This window comes from Balaenoptera borealis (genome assembly GCF_965194805.1).
Source record: "Balaenoptera borealis genome assembly, chromosome: 19".
In the NCBI taxonomy this organism is placed as follows: Eukaryota; Metazoa; Chordata; class Mammalia; order Artiodactyla; family Balaenopteridae; genus Balaenoptera; species Balaenoptera borealis.
The window spans coordinates 68,700,520-68,707,228 of record NC_138878.1 but is presented as its reverse complement, the minus strand read 5'-3'; the positions used below and the strand labels follow the sequence as shown (position 1 = coordinate 68,707,228).

At 43.0% G+C, this 6,709-nt stretch overlaps 1 protein-coding gene across 6 annotated transcripts in view; it reads left to right on the top strand.

Annotated features, from left to right (window-relative positions):
* Window positions 1-6,709, top strand: part of LOC309617240 (zinc finger protein 587B-like) — a 141,188-nt gene that overhangs the window by 94,820 nt on the left and 39,659 nt on the right. The gene's annotated exons all lie outside the window — the stretch shown is intronic.

Here is a 6,709-nt window from a genome sequence, read left to right as displayed (position 1 = left end):
TTGGGTCTGGGGACCCTAGAGAAACCCCAAGCTCAGAGTCCTAAGTATATATCAAGGGTGATATGGAGGTGTTCCCGTTTCTGGCGACCAGTGTAAACTAGTGTGGAAGGTTAACCCAGGAGCTGCTACCAGGATATGCAAATACTTAGTGTTAAAACTGAGCTGGGAGTGTTAAGGAACCACAGGTCTCCTTTTCTGGTATGAACAAAGAAAAGGAATATAGGATGACTGCCTGAGAAATTGGGCATCTATTTTGGAGGTATTGGGAGGTTTGGATCAGAGGAGGGAGGTGATATTACCAAGGTCTAAAAAGGCTCCATCTGACTGTAAAGTGGAGAACAGACTGTGGGAGTGAGGGAGAAGCAAAGTGGAGACTACTGACATAGTCTAGGTGAGGGTTAATGGGCCAGGGCTGTGGTTTAGGAGATGTGGTTGGAGTCTGGATGCATGTTCTAAAAAAGGGCAACTAGGTTTTATAGTATGGATTATGAGAGAGTGAAACAGAGAACTCAGGGATAACCCCAGGGTGTTTGGTCTTGGCAGCTGTAGGGATGGAAGCTCCAACTGAGATGAGGAAGTTGGTAGTAGGAGTAATAATCACTGGGGGTATCAGGAGCTTTGTTTTGACCATGTTAAGAGTCTGAGGTATTTCAGAGACCAGTAAGTGGAGGCATCAGATTGTCAGCTGGACTCACAAGTTGGGAAATCAAAAGAGGTGTTCAAGTTGGAGACATTCAAAAAGTGGTAGCTACTATGTGGACCCAAGTAAGTGACCTGTGGTCACAGGAGGTATAATCTTCATGTTACGGTCCTAAAGCTGTTCAGGAAGCAGGAAGTGGAGGATAGAGACTGACCACTGGTTCTCTTGCTTGAGTACCTGAGTGATGGTTTTGGGTTTCTTAAATGCAACTGAGGGAGGTATGTGGCCATAAAGGTAGGGTGTATCAGACATGAGAGCCTGGCAAGTGGCCAAGGCTTCCAAGAGAAGAGTAGATATGAGATGGATGTCAAGGCATAGGAGTGTTTGAGGCAAGATGACATGCAGACCAGAGCTATTTCTTATTCACCATGCTATGGACTCACCAAGATTCTGTGAGGACTTTGCTGGGGCCTGGAATGTTTCAATTAGCCTGGTGGATATGGTCAGGGCAAGTATGGTCATTTGTGATAATTAATAGGACTGGGGTGGTTGGTAAGTGTTACTGGGCTTTGAATGAGGGTTAGATGGACAGAGAAGGCTGTCATCGCTGAGGGACAGAAAGAGCAGCACAGAAATGGAAGAGGGCCATGGGCATCCAACGTCGACAGGTGGTTCTGTGTGGCTTAGTCTTAGGCAAAGAATAGCCATACAGGGAGGGAGGCCTTCATAGAAGGATTAGATGTTTCCACCCCTATTGGGAGCCATGGGAGGTCTAAGCTAATATTGAATCTTGTTTGAATTTGCCAGGCAACTCTGGGTGTTTTCTGCAAAGTTGTATTTTTAAGGCCTAAAATAAAGGCCCATTATCATGTGCTGCCTTGACATCTAATAAAACCTGGAGTGGCTCAAATGGCCTGAGTGTAAGTTCCGCTCTCGAATTGGTGATCTTGGATAGGGTCTCCCATTTTATCAAGGGGACTAGAGCAGTTCCTGCTCTTAAGAAAAACTCAACTTACATTGGCGGAAATTCCCTGACGGTACAGTGGTTAGGACTCGGCACTCTCACTGCCGGGGCATGGGTTCGATCCTTGGCCGGGGAACTAAGATCCTGCAAGCTATGTGGCGGGCCCAAAAAAAAAGAAAGAAAGATCAAATTAGCTTTATTCAACAATTCATGCTTTGGGTAGCATCCCATCTAGCAAATAGAAAGGAGCTCCACTGAGCTGTAGAAAAGGAAGGGTTTTTAAATGTGGAAAGGGGATGGAAAAGGGAAATTATTAGCAAAGAATGCATTGTCTCAGGCAAGGTTGCCCTCCAGTGGGGAACGAAAGGGGTCTATTGGGCGGATTATCTCACTAGTTCTGACCAGGAAATTCCAGGTTGATTAGTTAAAGGTTACTTTCCTGGAGGTTGAAACCGCAGTTAGGTTAGGTATTGAATATTAAGTCTTGGTTTGCTTATGTGGGGTTTAGCACAGTGACTCTGTTTTCACTTGCCATCTCCTTTTTAACATTGCTAATCTTTTTTGAAGTGGGTTTCAGTTCTCTACTGGCCTGCAGAGTTATTCAGACAAGCCATTTGCATCATCCTCTAGGAACCAGGTTGTACCCCGACCTTTTGATCCCACAAAACTTCCACCGCACAACCCCTGGTGGTTTTTTTTCTCCAGTGTACAACATTCATGTGGCCCTGTATGGTATGTGATGTCCTCCTCTCCCAGGCTGTTTCTCTAATTAATAAACAGTTGTTGATCTCATCTGTCCAGTGTCAGGTGTCGTGTGTTCTGCATCGCCATAACCCTAGGACAGGAATTCCAGTGGGGTAAAGAGGAGGTGATTAAAACAAAAATAACATATAGAGAGGCCAGGGAGATGCCTGTGCTGTGGGGCAGTGAGGCGTGGTGGCCATGGGCATGTGGCTGTGGTGTTGAGGGATGTGCAAGTCATGTGTACTTGGAGAGGGAGTGTGTCTGATGGCCCCAGGGCTCTGGTGGTGAGACTTCTGTGCCTTTGATTGTATGGGGAATAGCTTGACCGGAGTGGGTGGATGCATCTTCGCCAGGCCCACAGCTTAGACACCTGTTTCTCCACCTGCCACTTGTTGCTGATTGTTGGACTTCATGACCAGTGAGCCCATAAGGAGACAACAGCACAAGTTGCACCAGGGCCTGGTTTGTCCCCTGAGTTGGGGGGCTTGGGAGAAGGATGGGCATGGGGTAGATGTGTATGGGATGCATTGTGGGTACTCAGAGAAGAGCTGTTTATGGTTTTATCTGTTCACCACCATGACAAGGCACTGTGACCTTTGAAGGTGTGGTTGTGTACTTCTCCTGAGAGGAGTGGACTCTCCTTTATGAGGTTCAGAGACACCTGTAGCGTGATGTGATGCTGGAGAACCTTAAACTTAAAACCTTCCTGGGTAAGGTCCTCACACCCACCTCTGTACTGTGAGGTATTCCCTGCTCTCTCTCTTCTTTTCCTAGAGCCTGGTCTACCCTTCCTACATCAGAACCACAGAAACTGCTTCCTTCCCCAAGTCCTTAAGTAGGTGCTGTGGTTGGTTGGGATAAGGTGTGTGCACTGCCCTCTTCTCTCCTTGAAAAGCCGCAACACCTTCCCTGTAGCCTCACAAAGAATGATTCAGGGTCAGGCATCTACTGGTCACTATAATTGATCCTATTTTGCTTGCCCTCTCCCTGGCCTGGTAACTGTCCAGATCTAAGGCACCCCAGTACCCCAGATCCTATTTCTTTCCTCTAGCTGACATTTCCTCATGCCTGCTTATGCCAGGAATTGCCATCACTGACGTGGTTACTAATTACGTGGACCATGGTCTTTTCTTGCAAGACTCTCCAAAGTTTTCTGTAATAGTTTCTTTCCTGTGGCCTATTGTGTGCTGAGTTGTTCTGGCCTAGTACTGGCTGCACTTCTGTAATGTCTTTAAGTACTTGCATCACGTGGTTGCCATGTATATTTGCTCATCTTGGGAGTAGGATAGAGAGCCTTCAGTGGTTCACAAATGGCTATTAATCCAGCCACAACAAGATGGGTCAGGAGGCTGCTGGTTTTGAGTGGCACCTTGGAGAGGGCATGACGTCAGGGCTGTGTTCAAATTACAGGAGAAACTCAACTGTGTTTGATTAGTATTTTGTGCCAGTTCTAGTGGCCACACCTCATTTCTGGTGTTCCTTCCCCATTCTTGACACTTCGCTGACTTGTCAACTCTACTTGTCACTTCTACTTTTACATCCCATGCAGGAGTAATCCTCATCTCTCTGGACTGTTACCTGCTTTTCTTACTGCTCCGTCTGCAGTGTTCTCCAACATTGACCTTTACATATTGTGTCATAGGTGAGGTGTGCATATATCTTTAAATAGTCCTTGAACACAGGCTACTCTATTGCATTTGGATATTCTTGGTCCTGGACTTACCCTTCTATTTAGTGGTCATGTGTCACCAGCAAATAAGAGCCTGCTGGAAGTTATTTGCAGAGAAACCAGTTGTAGGCCCTGCTGTCCTCCAGATATCCCATCCCACAGTTGTGTCCTTCACCTTGTGAGACCTTCCCCATTCTGTGCTCTTTATTCCCTAGTACAGCAAAGCAGCCTGATCCTCAACCTGCATCACCTCCCTTGTCCTGCAAACAATCCCATGGACTTGTCCTGAGTTTGTTAAACACACTCTTGTGTTCCGGTGGCCCCCTCCAACCACATACTGTGTTATCTACCATCATCTACAAGAATGCATTATAAAAATATACATGGCTCTGCAGTGTGAAGAGGCAACATGAGGTTTTCAGAAGGCAGCTGGAAAAGCAGAAGACAGAAATACAACTGCACTATAAATTTTAGGTTTCATAACTATATCAAAACACACATCCCTTCTTCTGGGTTCCACTAAATAATATGAAGTACAAAGAGAGAGAGAGAGAAAATGACATCTGGGACTTGTCTTGACTTCAGCTCAGTAACATTTCCTCTTCATTTTGCCAGGAGTAAATCCATATGGAGAAGATTCCAAGTCTGGGAAGTCACTCTAGATGGCTCATCATTCTCCTGTGTTCCCTTTTCATGGAAGTTTAGTACAAGGTCACTGCATACATTTAATAAATTATCTGTGGCCAGGTATGTTCTTGGATCAGAAACATAGAGAACAAACACATGGGGTAAAGCCAAAGAGTAATATAGCAAACAAAGGAGAGAAGTGGGAGAGAGAGGAAATGAGCTATGAATTATGGTAGAGATCACACATAAATGTCAGAAAGTGGCACAATTCTGAAAATGAGAGACTGTTAGAGTTATATATATGGTTTTTGAACATGGAAAGCATTAATGTATACTATTTTAAGTCAATTACTTCCTCAAGATGTAGAGAATGAGAAGCAGTTCATTAGCAAGAATAAGGAGCAAGCTATAAAGAGCTAAACTACAATCTATACTCATGAAAATCCAGGTTCTTAGACAGATGGGACAGTATGATAAGTCTTCAACAATGAAAATTAAGAACTGACATAACTGCCAGTCAGGAACTGAAGGGAAGTACATTTTCTAACACAATTGAAGTGACATCGACTTCAAAGGAGTATAATCAAAATAGAATTCTAATAGAGGTTTATTTTGCTAAGCCAACAAACTGTCCCTGGGCCCTGATATTAGGAGAATTGATAGGAGCAGCGTTTGGAAGCAGTGTGGATTCACAAAGAGGAGAAAGTTCATTCAAAAACAGCAGCAATAGGAACGAGCTGACACTGCTGTGCTCCATGATGGGGTGTTACTCTTCTGAATCCCAGTCCATGTGGGCTGTAAACCTGGCACTCCCCCTCCCATCAGGACATCTGAGGTTCTTTTACTGTACAGAAGAGATGGCAGGGCTATGCACTGGGGATCTGAATGTATGTGACTAGAATCCTCTTACACCTTCTTTCTAGAATCATAAGCTTATATTCTAAAACTCTTCTTAGATTCAGCATACACTTGGATGACAATATTGCACCTTCCTGTCCATGAACGTGGGATGTCTCTCCATTTATTTAGTTTTTCTTTGATATCTTTCATCAGAATTTTATAGTTTTTCCCAAATAGCTCTTGTATATGTTTTGTTAGGTTTATACCTGAGTATTTCATTTTGGAGAGGTGTCAATGTAAATGGTAATGTATTTTTAACTTCAAATTCCATTCATTCATTGCTGGTGTATAGGAGCAACCTTGCTATAATCACTTACTGGATTGAGGATTCGTGCTGTTGTTGATTCTTTCAGATTTTATACATAGACATTCGTATCATTTGTTTACAGAGACAGTTTTATTTCTTCCTTCCCAATCTGTATACCTTTTTATTTTATTTTCTTGTCTTACTGAATTAGCTAGGACTTCCAGGACAATGCTGAAAAACAGGGAGTAGCAGGACATCCTTGCCTTGTTCCTGATCTTAGTGGGGAAGTTTCAAACTTCTCACAAGTAATTATTATGTTAGCTGTTACATTTTTGTAGATTTTCTTCATCAAATTGAGAAAGTTCCCCTCTATTCCTAGTTTGCTGAGAATTTTTATCATAAATGATTGTTGGATTTTCTCAAATGTTTTTTCTGCATCTATTGATATGATCCTATGATTTTTCTTCTTTTAGCCTATTGATGTGATGGATTACATTAATTTGTATTTGACTGTTAAACCAGCCTTGTATACCTAGGATAATCCCACTTGGTTGTGGTGTATAATTCTTTTTACACATTGTTGGATTTGCTGCTGTGCTCATGAGAGATATTGGTCTGTAGTTTTCTTGTAATGTTATTGTCTGGTTTTGGTATTAGAGTAATGCTAGCCTCATAGAATGAGTTAGGAAGTATTTCCTCGGCACTTTTCATCTGGAAGAGATTGTAGATAATTGGTATAATATCTTCCTTAACTATTTGGTAAAATTCACCAGTGAACCCATCTGGGCCTGGTGCTTTCTGCTTTGGAAGGTTATTAATTATTGATTCAATGTCTTCAATAGAAAGTAAGAATAGACAATCTGAATAGGACTTTTATTTTATTTTTAAATTTATTTATTTTTCTCTTTTGGCTGCATC